Source organism: Onychostoma macrolepis, chromosome 17 (assembly GCF_012432095.1).
Source record: "Onychostoma macrolepis isolate SWU-2019 chromosome 17, ASM1243209v1, whole genome shotgun sequence".
NCBI classification, from domain to species: domain Eukaryota; kingdom Metazoa; phylum Chordata; class Actinopteri; order Cypriniformes; family Cyprinidae; genus Onychostoma; species Onychostoma macrolepis.
The window spans coordinates 14,824,596-14,841,841 of record NC_081171.1 but is presented as its reverse complement, the minus strand read 5'-3'; the positions used below and the strand labels follow the sequence as shown (position 1 = coordinate 14,841,841).

The following is a 17,246-nucleotide window of genomic DNA, read 5'->3' as shown; positions in this document are numbered from 1 at the left end:
CACTTCAGAATATCTTGAATATTAATATTCTTAAATATTTAATATTCTACACTATTTCTAGGTCACTAACGAAATGTTAATTTTTTTTTTAAACGTGCACTCCAATTGTTATTGTTAATTTGTAAGATTTATTTTAAAATTAGAAATACTTAAAAGATAAGCTTGCTTAATTTGCATTTTTAATCTAACCAAACTTTTTTCTGTGAAAGTCAAGCAGTTCAATCAAATCTTTAGTTAAAAAAATTGATTGAAAAATATTTAAAACTTAAGAATATATTTAAAATTCAATTGTTATGCTGATATAAACAAATCATAAGATAAGCTTGTTCAGTAGTGGTTTTTAGCTTTTTTTGTTTTGTTTGTTTAATCTAACCATTTTTCTCAATTCAAAGTCAAACATTGGCAGTTCAATCACATAAGTTAAAAAAGATATTTTAAAAATTGTAGCTGATTACTTCTTTGTTCATCCATTACAAAATGGGATGTCAAATTAAAGGGGTCACATGACATTGCTAAAAAGAACATTATTTTGTGTATTTGGTGTAATGCAATGTGTTTATGCGGTTTAAGGTTAAAAAAAACACATTATTTTCCACATACTGTACATTATTGTTGCTACTCTATGCTCCTCCTTTCTGAAACGCGCCGATTTTTACAAAGCTCAACATTCTGAGAAGCGAGGCATGCTCTGATTGGCCAGCTATCCAGTGCGTTGTGATTGGCCGAATACCTCAAGCGTGAGACGGAAATGTTACGCCCCTTACCGTTATGCCATGTCCCGGCGCGACAACTCAAAAACAATAAAACCCATTATATACAAAACATTTGTTGCATCCAGTGGGGACATAATTACTGGCTATAATGACTTATACTGTCTTTCATTACCATGTCTGCATTTGTGATTGGAGAAATGACAAACAACAAGCACTACTCTACACAGCTCAAAACTCGCGTTTGAATAGTCAGTGGCAAATTCTTTAAATATGAAAACATACTTACAGGCTGTGAGTCAGAAGCACCAGACTGTCCTTGCAAAGATGGAATTGCCCCACTTTATAGAAACAGTCTTTGAGCACAGCTGGCAGGCTACTCCCAGGTTCAGGAAATAGTCCTCCATAAAATATGCTGCACACACTCGAATCTTTGGGTTGAACTGTTCTGGAACAGTGTTGTAAATACAACTTAACCACTGATTTCTAGTTGTGTCCTCTTTTGGAAGCCCAAACAAAGTAGTTTTGCTTTCACGACAAAACACAGCGTCTCCAGGACATGGCTCTTTTTTTGCGTATGCGTTTGGGAGGTGTTTTGCAAATCTCCCCACACCGTGACGTAGACATGTGGGGGCGTGTTTTAATGAGCCGTTTTAGGGGGGCATGGTCAAGTCTTAACTTTTATAAAGAATATCTCTTTGGTTTTGAGACTTTAGTCTTTGCAACTTCAGAGATCTTATCTTTGCACAAACAGCTTGTAACACTCCAAAGAGAAAGGAAAACTTGAAATTGCGCATCATATGACCCCTTTAAGTCCTTTACATTGTAGGATATAGTGAGCTGATAATAGTGTAACAAGTGTTTTATGCATATAAAAATGTTAATACTGGACACAGAATCCATGTATAGACATTCATGGAAGTGCAAAACATTTATAAAGAACTTGTTTGTGGAAACGGATGAAAGGTAATACTCCAACACATCCCATTGATTCCCTATCCTCGAATGCAGTTGCCTGCAGAATCAGTGAGCTTCAGTGGCCTGCTGTGACCTCAACTGAGCACAGACAGTGAGACACACATATATACTTAATTAGGACATATAATGCAGATCTATGTAGATCTGAGAAGTTATAGATTCAAAATCCGCAGTAATGCTGAAATGACACACTGCAGCTTTACTGCTCCAGGGGTCTAGTCGTGTGGCATATTCTATTCCAAACACAAGGTTACTCATGCTTGGTCGAACAGATTCCGTCAAATGCTTTTTACCTCTTAGGATCCAGGCCCCTCCTCCTCAGCAGTGCTGAATATACGGCCTCTATCTAGTGTGCTGCTTCAAAGCACACACATGGACGACACTGTAAAGGCCTGTCATTCACTCATTTACTCTGTATTCACACAATGCCAATAAGGTCATCTTATCCCAATGGCTTCCTCCCGACCCCTGAGCTGGCAAATCATCCGGCAGAGTATTTTTAATTTATACCTGACCCAGGGTTCGGCACCTCCTCTACAACATTAAAAGCACATGCAGCGTTCCTGCGGCCCTCCAGCTGGGCAGAGGGATGGGCTTGAGAGATACCAGACTGTGTGTCATGCGCTTGTATAGAACAGCTCCTATTGCAACAAGGCATGTAGTGTATTAGGAGCTTTTGTCATCTGTTAACACCCTGACCTGCTCAGATGAAAAGAAAGGGATCTCAACCAGGGGTACATGGAGGTACCGCAGGGTGTTAATTTATATAACAAGATAGGCAGAGAGTTAGTTCAATTCATTAGTTGTTGATTGGATGGAGGCAGATCTGACTTACATACAGTATCACCAGAGAGGCGTCTGTCATTTCACCAAAAGTTATGACGTTAAATTTAAGAGGTGAGCTTTTTTTTTTTTTACAAATAAAACATATGCATGGATGAATTCTTCACAATAATATCATCAATATGCATTAAGAAAACAGATGAATTTTCAATTTCATGCCAACTTTAAAGGAAATATTTAAAAAAAGAGGTGTACAGAACATCTTTGTAAAAAAATAAAGCACATGCATGGATAAAATATTTCAAAATTAGATGATTAAGATATATATTTAGAAAACAGATGAAAAAATTTATTCCGACTGGTCAATTATCATACTGCGCAAACATATATTTGTGTAAAATACCATAAAACTATTCCAAGCAACTGATTTTCTACAAAACGTGGTTTATGATCTCCTCAGGTTTTTTTTCTTCTCATGCAATAAAATGATTTTAACTCAAAATCTATATATCCTGTCAATTTATTTATCTATTTTGTTTATTCACAATGTAATAAGTGGGACAATGTCAGCTGGTCATTATCAAAATAAACCATTTGATGCAAGATGCCTCTGCTTCACGTAAGAGTCCTTAATCACCTTGTCAGACTTTGAAAATTTGCTTTGAAAAAACTCACCCTCAGACCATCCAAGATGTAGATGAGTTTACTTCTTCATTGGAACGTATTTGGAAATATTTTGCATTACATCACTTGCTCACCAATGGATCCTCTGCAGTGAATGGGTGCCGTCAGAATGATAAAACCAACACAATAGTCCACAAGTAATTCATACAACTCCAGTCCATCAATTAACATATTGTGAAGTGAAAAGCTGTGTTTGTAAGAAACAAATCCATAATTTTAATTTTAACGGAGAAAGCAATATTATTTAGAGAAGACTCTTTTTTGCCAGAAAGGATCCATCCATCGGCGAGTAAGTAATGTAATAAAACAAACTCATCCACAGCTTGGATGGTCTGAGGTTGAGTAGATTTTCATTTTTGGGCTTATCTCTTTATTTTAAACCTTTATGAAAATCCATCCATGTCGCTCATGTTTTCAACAATCTCCCAAACCCATAATTTATGATCATTTATTTTTTCTGTGTCCGCTACGTTTGCTTTTCTTTAACTGTCTCTCATCGGTCGAATTTCCACGGAGCATCACTGGAGTTGAATGATCAGTCAGTGCGCAGTTTGGCACAACTCCAGAGTGGTCTGGGAAAGACTCAAAGCTGTGTGTGTGTGAGAGAGAGGTGGGGAAGCCCATATGGTCGGAAGAAAAATGCACAGCAGGGGCAATGAGATATGAGTGCATAACGAGTGGACTGTTTAAGAATGCAGCAATCAGCATTTGAACTGTCTGTGTTTGTGAGGGAGTCCCTGCTGCAGTGGAACAGAGTGAGGTCATTCTACAGAAGAGGCGGGGCTTACTGATTGACAGGCTGCTCTGTGGGGTTAAATGAAGCTGAAGTGAAACGCTGCATTAATATTTCACAGCACACACACATACACGCTGCGGGGCAGCAACACACTGGCCACTGAAAGATAACAGGCTTGCATTACAGTAACACGAGAAACCGAAAACATCCACGTAAACACACTCTATCAAGAAGCTCAAAGGGGAGTTTGCAGTTCACGCTTCACACACACTCACATACACACACATATGGAGAGTAAAGGCTGTGTTGTTGATTGATATTGAAAAACGTATCCACATTTAGAACAGGTCACATTGAACAGCATTGTTTTAAGATCTCAAAATAACTTGGGTGGGGTGAGACATAGGCTATGCCATGATTGACCTATTGCTCCAATCCTTATTCAGCCTTTGAAGAGATCGTTTTCATAATTCACACAAAAACTAACGTTCTGTCAATATTTACTCACCATCATGGTGTACTGAGTGAAAAGGGAATGGGCGCGACTGCTGTCGAGCTCCAGAAATGACAAAAAAATACCATAAAAATACCACAGAACTATTTAAAATTATTTGTGTACTACAGTTTTAAGCTTCTGAAGCCATATAAGCCAAATATTTACTAATTAGTAAAACTGAAAATCGTCATTCGCACTGTGTTTGATCGTGCCAGGTTTTTTTGGCGTTTGACATAATTTATGGAGTCCCCATCCGCATTTTCTATCAATGTATATTTAATTTAATTTAATCTGACAAATATTAAGATTGCACAACTGTGTGCAAATAAAAGTGGTCTTGGGCAAATAAATAAATAAATAAATAAATGTGACCCTGGGCCACAAAACCAGTCATAAGTCGCATGGGTATATTTGTAGCAATAGCCAACAATTCATTGTATGGGTCAAAATTATCGATTTGTCTTTTATGCCAATCATTAGGTTATTAAGTAAAGATAAAACTGATAATACTGTAAATATATAAAGATAATAATGTAAATATATCAAAACTTCATTTTTGATTAGTAATATGCATTGCTAAGAACTTCATTTGGACAACTTTAAAGGCGATTTTCTCAATATTTTGATTTTTTTGCACCCTCAGATGCCAGGTTTTCAAATAGTTGTATCCCGGCCAAATATTGTCTGATCCTAACAAACCATACATCAATGGAAAGCTTATTTATTCAGAAGATGTATACATCTCATTTTCAAAACATTTACCCTTATGACTGATTTTGTGGTCCACGGTCACAAATAAATACTGACAAATTCAGTGTCACACAAAATGATTATTATATAACATGACAGAGATGTTTATTTTATACCTTAAATAACACCACTTAAATCACATTTGTCAGATTTTTTTTACTACAAAGCTTAATATGATTCATTTTCTATAGCCACACACTATTTTGTGCATTTATTTACTCAGCTAACCAATCCCAATACTCCCTCGTATTTTCAAATTTATTTTGCTAATTAGAAAGTTTATTGATTATTCACCTCTCTGCTGCTCTCACCTCCCTGAAATTCAGTGAAAACTCTAGCAAAGATCGGTCAGATGACCAGTTTTCCCTGGAGTCTATCCTTCAGGACTACAGCAGAGTGTCTCTTTGATCTATTCTCTCCATTTTCAGCTCAAGCGGCCCTTGCCAGGATGTATTCTCGTGTCAGTCTAAGTGCATTTCTTTGCTTGGTTGCTCACTTGGGCCTTTAGTTCTGCCACTTTGTAAAGCTGCTTGGAGACAATCGCCACTGTTATGCGTGCTATAAATAAAGTTAATTAACTTGAATTGAATTTTCTTTTTTTTTTAACAGAGTACAGTGAGTCCTTCCCGTAATCCCCTCTTCCTCTCTCTCTCACTGGGTGTTCCTGCTATGTCCGTCTCTTTTTCCAGTCTCCATCTGTTCCTTCTCCTCCCACGCTTCCATCTGAGGGATGGATGGATGGATGGATGAGGAGATTGTGAGGGTTTTGATATGTGTATGTTTGTGTTGTGTGTAGGAGGGAGGTGCTGATAGGACAGTCATCTGCTGTAACAGTTTGCTACTGACTGGACACCCCTGTGGGAAATGCATAATTTGTACCACCTTGTGTCAGCAGTCTTGAGTAGCTTCAGAGCGGAACAGCTGTAAGAATTAGTGTGCGTGTGTGTGTCTTGTGTTTGTTGATTCGTATTAATTAGAGAAGTTACACAATTCTTAGAGGGTAGAAGAACTTTTAGAGGACAACAGATGCATTCATTATTTTGTTTGTTAGCATTTACAAATATTCCTTAGAGGAAAAGTTAACTCATTGAAGCATGTGATTAATTAAATATGAAATATTTATATTACGTAATGTGATGGCTATGTATACAATATGTACTTAGAATTACATTTACATAAAATAGTAAAATAGTAATTGAATATAATGTGTTTATGTATATACATATGCAGTTTGTTTGGTCATTTTTAATTATTATATAGGTATATATAATTGTATGGGTCAATATATATATATATATATATAATGCAGTTTTAAATTATGTAAATCAAAACTTAAAATGATTATTTTTTAATTATATGCAAAAGCAGCAATAAAGTGCCGAAGATTAATCATTAAATATTAATAAAAATGAATAATTTAATATAAATAAAACTGTTCTGTGTGTATGTGTGTGCATGTGTGTGTGTATATATATATATATATATATATATATATAATAACACGGTAATAATAATTCGTTACATTTATATAGCACTTTTCTGGGTACTCAAATCGCTTTACATAGAAGGGGGGAATCTCCTCAACCACCACCAATGTGCAGCAGCCACCTGGATGATGCAACGCCCACCATACACCAGCTAATTGGTGGAGAGGAGAAAGAGTGATGAAGCCAATCAGTGTATGGGGATAATTAGGAGGCCATGATGGTCAGAGGCCAATGGGCAAATTTGGCCAGGATGCCAGGGTTACACCCCTACTCTTTTTCGAAGAGCGTCCTGGGATTTTTAATGACCACAGAGAGTCAGGACCTTGGTTTAAAGTCTCATCCGAAGGACGGTGCCTTTTACAGAATGTGTCCCCGTCACTGAGGCGTTAGGACCCACACAGACCACATGGTGAGCAGCCCCCTGCTGGCCTCACTAACACACTGTAAAACATTTCAAGTGGTTTCAATTAGTTATTATTTAGTAAAAAGTTCCACAGACATTTTACGTTCGGTCAATTTCTGACTTCAATGTGGTATCTGAATTGCTATTTTTTAGTTGGCTCAACTTTTAGTGAACTAGTTTTATATGTTACCTCAACTAAGATTTATTATTTGGGCATCATAAGAAATTGCTGGGGCACCACATAAACATATATTTTTATAGTTTTAAAAATAATATTAAAAATGATTAACTGGTGTTTATCAATCACTAAAAACACACACTTTACAACACATAATAGCCTTTATTTAATAACAATCTCCATTTATACAATTTTTCATACAAACTAAACATACAGGAATGAAAGAAAAAAAAAGTCACCTACATCTTAAGATGTACTGGCCTAAGGGTCAGTAAATTAACAGCAAATTTTCATTTTTGGGTGAACTATCCCTTTAAAGCTCCAGTTGACACACATTACATCTGTAATACAACTGCAAAATTCAGTTTAAACTTTGTGTGAACTAAGAACTAAGAAAAAACTAAACAAGCTAAACTAAATGTTAGCAAACAAACTTTTACAAATATTATTACTGTTTGCAATTATATCTTTAAAATGAGGCAGAAGTAAAAAAGAAATAAATAAATAATATAATGAACCAGGTGTTACAGTATATAAAATCAAATCAAGTCACCTTTATTTACATAGCGCTTTATACAATACTGATTTGTGTCAAAGCAGCTTTACAGAGTCAAAGAGGAAAATAGTTTGTCAATAATGCAAGAGGACATTAACAAGTCATTTTTCCAGTTAAAGTCAGTTCATTGGTGATTCAGTGTCAACATCATCCAGTTTAGTTCTCTTCTAATAATGTCTGTGCAATCAGCCAAGTGTCCCCAAATAAGCAAGCCAAAGGTGACAGCGGCAAGGACCCAAAACTCCATCGGTGACAGAGATCGAGTAGAAAACCTTGGGAGAAACCAGGCTCAGCCGAGGGGGGGCAGTTCTCCTCTGGCCAGACGAAACCAGCATGGCGTAGTTTAATTCTAGGCTGCAACACAGGTCAGACTGAGCAGAGGACTTATCTGGTTCTCGTGGTCTTGTCCCGATGGCCAACAAGGTCTTTGGAGGGGATCAGTCTCTGGGGCTCATCTAGCTGACATGGTCTCCGCTGACATTCAGGGCTGTAGAGGTCATCTCTAGGTGTTGATCCACCATCTGATCTGGATACGTACTGGATCTGGGTGGCTACATTCACCTTGGAATAAGAATGAAACAGACTAATATTAGCGTAGATGCCACTGAGAACAGTAAAGCACATTATAATTGTAGTAAAAACTCTAAACATTTACACATATTACCTGGAATGAAAACAATAAACTCCTAGTTTTGACGGTACACACAGTATGTAGTTGCAGTGGAGCGGTCTGGTCAAGAGCTAGTGTTTGGTGCCTTGGAAGAACTGACTGGGTTGCATCTGTAATCTTGCAACAATAACAAAGCACCACTTAAACCTTTGGCCACACCCTGATGGAGAAAGAAAAGTACATTTTAAGTTAAAAAAAATGAAATGATGGCTTTTAAATAATTTACAATGTATCAATATCAGTTAATTAAATATTTGATTAAACAGAAGTTGCAACCTTTTTTTTTTTTTTTTTGGCACAAATTCATTCCACAATCCATTGCACAACAGGGACCATTGATGTTGACTGGATTTGTAATAGAACATGTACATTTCATATTATAGGGCTAAGTTACCTCAAATAGCATAAAATAATATCAAAATATAACGGTCCTGCCTATTGTTGATAAATGGTGACGTTTTACAAATTGATTGATCAGTTGTCCCAGTGTTTACTGATCACTAGTGATGGGAAGTTCGGATCATTTTACTGACTCTGACCTTTGAGTCTCGTTCAGCAAAATGAACGAATCTTTTTTCGAGTCATTTCGTTCATTTTAGCAAAATATAATTCAAATGTTACGTGCTACTTCCCTAACACATCTACTATGTATGCAAACGTTGATCACACTACAAACAATACAAAACTATAATGTATAAGAAACAGAAAAGATTAATTCATTGTTTACCTGGGTCTTTAGTCTACGAATAGGTCACCTCACCTCTTATCTGACAAGTCTTCGGGTTTGAGTCGTTCGTTCATCACGTGACAGTCTCATAAGCTAAACCTATGCAGTCAGAGCCGGAAAGAGAATTGATTAGTTCATCTCGAGTCTTTCGAGTCTTTAGTTCTTTTGTCACGTGACATGACAGCATTGGACAGATACATGAATTCATTTACAACCTTCCTTACAAACAGGTGCACAGTTTTTATTATTATTATTATTTACTCTTACAGTTACGTGATGTGTTTCTGGTCTCAAATTGTAGCTTTTTATTTATTACAGTTTACAAATGTGTGAATTTCTGTCATGATGGTTCTTTTCCATAACACTGAATGTGGTAACAAATGTAATAAACTAAAGAGTTGGTTATTATTATTATTATTAAGTCTTTTTTCCCTCAGACTGCATAGGTTTAGCTTATGAGGCTGTAACGTGAATGAACGACTCAAACCCGAAGACTCGAGAGATGAACTAATTCAGTGCAGACCCTATAGGATGTTGCGCATGCGGTATGAAGGTAGATTTGGTGCAAAACAACTGAGCGTCTGTGACAGCGGAATTTGTAGTTGTAGAGAATAGTCACACATGTGTATCAGTAAATTTGAGGCCACAGACAAAAGTTGCAAACTTGTAGATTTTTTTCTCTCTCCCACAAACACAACACTACAGTTACACCTTCTCGAATCCTTCATTGCAGATACACAAATCCTATTCTACGAATCACAAATCAAGAAACTCGTACGCTCACATGTTTTGCTACTATTGCTGCAGTGAATATGGTGCAAAACACACTCACACACCTGCATCAAAAATGTGAAGTCGCGGATGAATTTTGTACATCCGCGAATTAGTATTTGAATCCTTGCAATGTGATTTGCACACTTGTAGAATGTTTTCTTACATATATATATATATTTTCTTGGATGCTTTTTCTAGCACAAACACAAGTACATAAAGATAACGGCTTGAATCTGCTGCTACGAGTCTCAGATGCTGTTTTTCACTTGCAAATTACAAGTTTCGCGCACTCTCCCTTTTGCACCACATATCTGTGTGACAAATGGTGCAAAAGTGATTTGTGCATCTGTAGAGGCAGCGGCGGCCAATCTGCAGAGATCAGAGAATTTCGACGAATCAGAAGAGCTACACTGTATCAGGTTTTTGTTATTCTTTATAGTTCTTCGTTTTTTTATGTTCAAGTTTGTGGATCTTATCGTCTGCAACGTCGAGGGTGTATTTCGGAGCCATCATCGCAACAGTGATTACATCAGCTGGTAAGTTAGTTAAATTCCAAGTAAATTTTTAATCAGGGAAGCATAATAACTCTACACTGCCTTTTTATCGCAGGTTATGTCAGATGTTACATAACAGCGAGCTAACGTGAAAATAGTAAAGAAAAATGAGCTAAGACACATCGCTGTTATGTACATCTTTTGTATTTTATTTTCAGGTTTTAATCTATTGGTATGTCACTTGCAACGGAGGTGTATTGGAGTGTTTTCCTGTGATTGAATCATAGAGGTGGTAACAACAGGTGAGTAAACTGCCATCAACTACTATATTAGCTGAATTAGACACTGGCTGCTGCTCACTAACACACAGAACGGGTTGTATAGGAACGGACTAGCAATATATGGGAAGTTTGGCTAAGAAATATTATGAATGTTGTTTATTTTATTATAACCTGTAAGTTCTGTTATTGTATGGTAGTTTTTTCCCCTTTTTTTTCTGACCATAAACTAAAATAACACTAACAGGATTGTGACTCTGTTACATGGGATGCTACTATGGGGTAATCGTGGCCTAATGGTTAGGGAGTTGGGCTCGTAACCTGAAGGTTGCTGGTTCGATTCCAGCACCTGCAGGAATTGAAAGATTGTGAATGAACAGCACTCTCTCCACCTTTGATACCATGACTAAGGTGCCCTTGAGCAAGGCACCGAACCCCTAATTGCTCCCTGGGCACTGGAGTAAGGCTGCCCACTGCCCATTTCGGTGTGTGTGTGCTGTGTGTGTGCACTTGGATGGGTTAAATGCAGAGCACCATTTTGAGTATGGGTCACCATAATTGACAATACGTCACGACTTAACTTAACTTAGAATCACAATATGGCCAGCTTTTATTGAAATTAGGTAACCCAAAATACATTTGATTTTACATTATATTTACATTGCCAGATGCTTTAATCCAAAGCAAATTGTGCTGCATTATGTACACATATTATTGAGTTAAGTTACCCAAACAGTATTTTCAATTACTGCTTTTTTATTATTATTATTTTCTAGTTTGTGGTTATGTCGTTAATTCATGCGTTCATGACCTCGAGGTTAGATTATTGTAATGCTTTATTGGGTGGTTGTTCTGCACGTTTAATAAGCGGGGGGGAATAAGCGACAGGTGGGGAAGAGTCAGCTCGTGATCCGAGCACTCCCGCTGCACCATCAGCGCTGATTGCCCAGACCACGAGCTGCCGAACATGACAGGACAACACAGACAGCAAGAGGAGCCTGGAAGGCACCCTGACCCGTGACAGTATGACCACATTAGCCTGGTTCTGTCAACACTGCACTGGCTCCCTATTAAACATCGTATAGATTTTAAAATCTTGCTAATTACTTATAAGGCCCTGAATGGTTTAACGCCTCAGTACTTGAGCGGGCTCTTATCACACTATAGTACTTCACGTCCACTGCGTTCTCAAAACTTGATAATACCTAGAATATCAAAATCATCCTTTTCCTATTTAGCGCCCAAACTCTGGAACAATCTACCTATCACTGTTCGGGAGGCAGACACACTCAGTTTAAATCTAGATTAAAGACACATCTCTTTAACCTGGCGTATACATAAGACACTAATACGCTTTTAATATTCAAATCTGTTAAAGGATTGTTAGGCTGCATTAATTAGGTCAACCAGAACCGGAAACACTTCCCATAACACCCGAGGTACTTGTTACATCGTAAGAAGAATGGCATCTACGCTAATATTAGTCGGTTTCTTTCTTATTCCGAGATCACCGTAGCCACCAGATCCAGACTGTATCCAGATCAGATGGTGGATCAGCACCTAGAGATGACCTCTACAGCCCTGAACGTCAGCGGAGACCAGGACACCTAGATGAACCCCAGAGACTGATCCCCAGTGAAGACCCTGTCCCCTAGACGGCCATCGGGACAAGACCTCAGGAACCAGATGAGCAATCTGTACAATCTGACTCTTCTCCAGCATCTACATTGTAAAAAGCGCTATATAACATAATGATGACTTGACTTGACTTTGATCTACTGTTTGATCTACAGGAATGCAGTATAAGGAATGGATTATAAATTTAATGATTTGTGATGGATTATCAACTAATTATGCACCTTCCTTGTAGGTGCATTCAGAGAGTATATATTGTTTTTATTAATCTCGAAGTGCATACAGCATAAAATCTGGCAGTTAGGGCAAATTCTGTAAACACTTGTTTGAAATATTGTTTTTTCTTGTGCTTGCAGGTTCATTCCGAGAATCAACCCTGGTGGCATACCATTCAGAGTCACAGACCAGATGGAGTTCTGGAAAGAGGGTGCAAAGACAAAGCATCAGCCTGAATCCCCTCATGGTGTTTCTCATCAGAGAGCTTGTCAACTTTGCCAAAATTACTGAAATTTAACACAACAACACAAACAAATTTTTACTGTATTTTTATTTCTGTGAAGTCTGTTTTGCCATGCTACCCCATGGGGACTGTGGTGATGTCCTTTTTCAGCTAGTGCATGCTAGAGATGAAGATTTGTCATTTGTATTTTTAAAAAGAACATGTTCAACAATTAAAAAGAATATTATAAAGACAAATGCTAATGAGTTATTGTGATCTTTATGGGATTGGGGTTGTAAAATAATATGGTATATAGTGTTGTACTGCAATTACATTGTTTTATACAGGTAAAGCATTTAAATAAACTGAACAGTACTAATATTGACAATACAGGAATAATATTTTAAATGAGAATACAGTAATGATACATCCAGCTACTGTAAAATTTACAGCAAACTCTTTACAGTGTAGTTTAGGTGCATATCCGTTGGCACCCGAAAGAGCAGGGGGTAATAATAAAATAATAAAAGCTGCGAGCATCTTCCGGAGCGGACAGCAGCAAATACCAATAAAGGTGCATTTTCTTGTATATGACACTCTCATAATAATCTATTTAATTAACGGGTTTATCTTTTATGAAGCCTCTTTGTGAGTTGAAGCAGGGATGGGCAAACTTGGTACGTGGGCCACTGTCCTGCAGTGTTTAGCTTTAACCCTAATTTAATTTAGTTTAGCTAAGTAACTAAGCTGTTTTATGGATGGTACCTGTAATATTATTACTGACATCTTATTAGTAATTAGTTACACTACTAGTTACTGCAAAAAGTAATATTATTACAGTAACTAAGTTACTAGCAACTAGTTACTGCCCAACACTGATTAGGACTACTAGTGTAGAAGATTTTTATGGATATTAATCAGAATTATTTAGACATAATCAAGGTGAATTTTGCTTATAAGGTATCTGTTGAATCTTCCAATATATTCTGAAGGCCTTTGTGTCAAAGTGCGTACGTGGCAAAGCACATCTGGAAGAAATGAGGAGGGGGCTTTCTCCCCCATAACAAATTCTAGAGGGTCTCTTCTCCTCTGGGACAGATAGAGTTACATACACAAGTGAAATGTATGCATATGACTTAACCTTAGAATCCGCCTTAAATGGCTTGTATATAAACCAGAGACAAAGAACAGTCGAGAAGCTTTTCTGAAGAGAGAGCTTCGGTTTTATATCGGCCGAATAAAATCTAATTTTTCTAGAATCAAAACTCCAAGTCTTTGTTTCATTCTTCGAACTGCGGGGCGCGACACTTCTCTAGAAGGCTACAGGTAAGTGAGTTTTATCAGGGTTGGAGCTAAACTCATTTAATATTTAAACTATAAACAAATATACTGTACAGTATAACTGTTACAGGGCTGACGAGACGAGAGGCGTGCGGATCCCTTTGCAGACTTTATTGGCAACAGAGACGTGGTCAAACAGGCAGGGTCAAACAATGGCAAACAGGTATATAAAGGCAATGCAAAGAGTAAACTGAAACAGGCGTGGGTCAGGCGACAGCGAACAGTATCAAGAGGGCTAGACAAGAGAGGTAATCAAAAACGTGAGCGATAGTCCAGGCAGGGGAAAACACAATCCGACAAAGGCTAGGCAAGGCAAGGCTAGGAAAACTAATAGGGCTCTGTAGGGCAGCAATAATGCGTACAATACTCGGCAACGAGGGAGAGAATGTCCAGGGTTGAAATAGTGTGTGTGATCAGTGATGCTGTGTGATCAGGTGTGCGTGTGATTAGTGAAATGAGTGATTGGTGACAGCTGTGTGCATGTGATTGGTGAGATGGCTGATGGGAAATGCAGTCCATGTGGTGAGCGGGTGACCTCTAGTGGTGAATGAACGGGAGTGCAGACCAGATTCGTGACAATAACGGTGAGTGATTTCAGAAAAAGCAAGAAAGAAACACACCTTTATTGTGTAACTCTCCGCTCCGGAAGATGCTCAAGCTCGCGAAAGTTTTTTTTTTTTTTCTCGCTGATAGGCGCTCAAAGCTCTTCTGATTGGCCGAAATTCTCTGATCTCTGCAGATTGGCCACCGCTGCCTCTACAGATGCACAAATCACTTTTGCACCATTTGTCACACAGAAACTTGTAATTTGCAAGTGAAAAACAGCATCTGAGACTCGTAGCAGCAGATTCAAGCCGTTATCTTTATGTACTTGTGTTTGTGCTAGAAAAAGCATCCAATAAAATATATATATATGTAAGAAAACATTCTACAAGTGTGCAAATCACATTGCAAGGATTCAAATACTAATTGCGGATGTACAAAATTAGTCATGACTTCACATTTTTGATGCAGGTGTGTGAGTGTGTTTTGCACCATATTCACTGCAGCAATAGTAGCAAAACATGTGAGCGTACGAGTTTCTTGATTTGTGATTCGTAGAATAGGATTTGTGTATCTGCAATGAAGGATTCGAGAAGGTGTAACTGTAGTGTTGTGTTTGTGGGAGAGAGAAAAAAATCTACAAGTTTGCAACTTTTGTCTGTGGCCTCAAATTTACTGATACACATGTGTGACTATTCTCTACAACTACAAATTCCGCTGTCACAGACGCTCAGTTGTTTTGCACCAAATCTACCTTCATACATGCGCGACTGAACGAATCATTCCCTGAGACGATTCGTTCTTCCCGAGTCACATTAAAGATTCGTTCAAAAGAACGAATCGTTCAAGAACGACCCATCACTACTGATCACGTCTTTCCCAGTGACTCGTGTACACCATCTAATGCTTCACTACCTAGGGAACTGACTGAGAGGCTTTGAACGGCCTTGTGAAACGATTCAGTTGTTAATTTTCGTTCGGAACGACGAATTTCTCTTCCGAAGCGCCTGCACGAGACCAGAAACGCCGTGTAACGTTAATCTGCCTCGCTTGAAAAGAGCGACATTTCACCTTGTTGTTAGTCACGTTTAATGTCGTCTTTTTACTTCACGGGACACTTGCAAACGTTTACCCATTCAACACGCCCATGTTAACTTCAAATAAGCACATTACTGTGGTTTACATTAAGTTACGTTACACGTTTAATAGATTTCGGTTGAACATAATGGCTTATAAAAGAGAGAAAGACCGCGCGATCTCTTCATATCTTTTCACGTCACGGAAACAAAAAATATCATACAACACGCCAAAATGTGCTAAAATTCATTATAGTAACATAGCTTTTGACATTAAGTGTTTTATGGATTAAACAAGGTGATAGACCACATTCTCTTCACTTAAATTTCCCTCAGACATATCATACAACGCGTATTCGATGTTTTTATATATGTTGTAAGTTTGTGTATAAATATATACGTTTTAAATAAAACATTTACACCTTTTAAATATACGTTTTGATAAGTCTAAGGTTAAGTACAAATATTTATTCAGTGAAACCCTTGACTTAACGTTAAGTACCTGACGCCTGAATTTGACATACACTGTCTTATACCCACTTTTCTTCGGATATAACGTTACAACTCATAAAACACTTTCTAAATGTCCACTCAAAAAAAAAAAAAAAATAGAATATGTTGCATGATTTTCTCGTTAAATTTAGTCTAAAAAAATAACATTTATTTACTGTAACTTACCATAGACCACTAGCGTAGCCAGAAATGTTTAAGTGGGTGGGCCAGGTGTGCAGCATATGAAAACTGCATGTCAAATTGCCAACAAAAAATACAGCACCAAGGTTAATTACACGTACTTAAAGCATGCATTAACATTAGTAAGTTATGTTAATGTTCATTTCAAAATTTACTAATAGGACATTATTAAAATTAAAAGTTGTATCTGTTAACATTTGCCTGAGCTGGTTAACAAAGATGAATAAACACGGTAACAAATGTATTGCTAATGTTAGTTAATGCATTAACCAACGTTAACTAAATGAAGTTTATTAAAAAGCATTACCTCAGTGTGAAACAACTGGGCTTCGTTGATGATTTCATAATCAAACGTCTCTGTCAGTTCACACATCGAGGACCGCAGAAATGTGCGCAGATAATGTGCAAATTATTCAGTTTGAATAGGATCTAGCACAATGTTTCTGTGTTTCTTTCCACAAAGGACGCATCTGTTTAGCGGATCAAACACTGTAATGTTATGCTAATATGATGCTTCAAACACACTTGGTTCAGAAGTTTCTGATCGATAAATCCAGCACCCTCAGGTGGTCTGTCGGGTTTCATTTGTAGACGGTCCGGATTTATTGCTAATACTTTTACTTTTTTTTTTTTTTTTTACTTTTAATTGATCTGATTTATGTTTGCTTAACTCGGCTAATTTCAAATTTAACTTCACAAACGCCCGCATTTTACTATATCCTTAGGTCGTAAACATAACATTGTGGGTGGGACTAACATAAACGGACGAATCATCATTTTGCACCTAAGAAACGACCTGTAATTGACCATGAAAA

General features: G+C 37.5%; 1 long non-coding RNA gene across 2 annotated transcripts; it reads right to left on the bottom strand.

The window, feature by feature from the left end:
* Positions 1-7,391: 7,391 nt before the first annotated feature.
* LOC131523260 (uncharacterized) lies at positions 7,392-17,246 on the bottom strand. Of its 2 annotated transcripts, none has more exons than XR_009266734.1 (4): positions 16,739-17,246; positions 16,417-16,479; positions 8,426-9,257; positions 7,392-8,322 (listed from the first exon to the last, which is right to left on the bottom strand). It is a non-coding gene; the product is annotated as an uncharacterized LOC131523260 (long non-coding RNA). The 2 variants fall into 2 exon arrangements; XR_009266735.1 differs by having other exon boundaries at positions 8,426-8,591.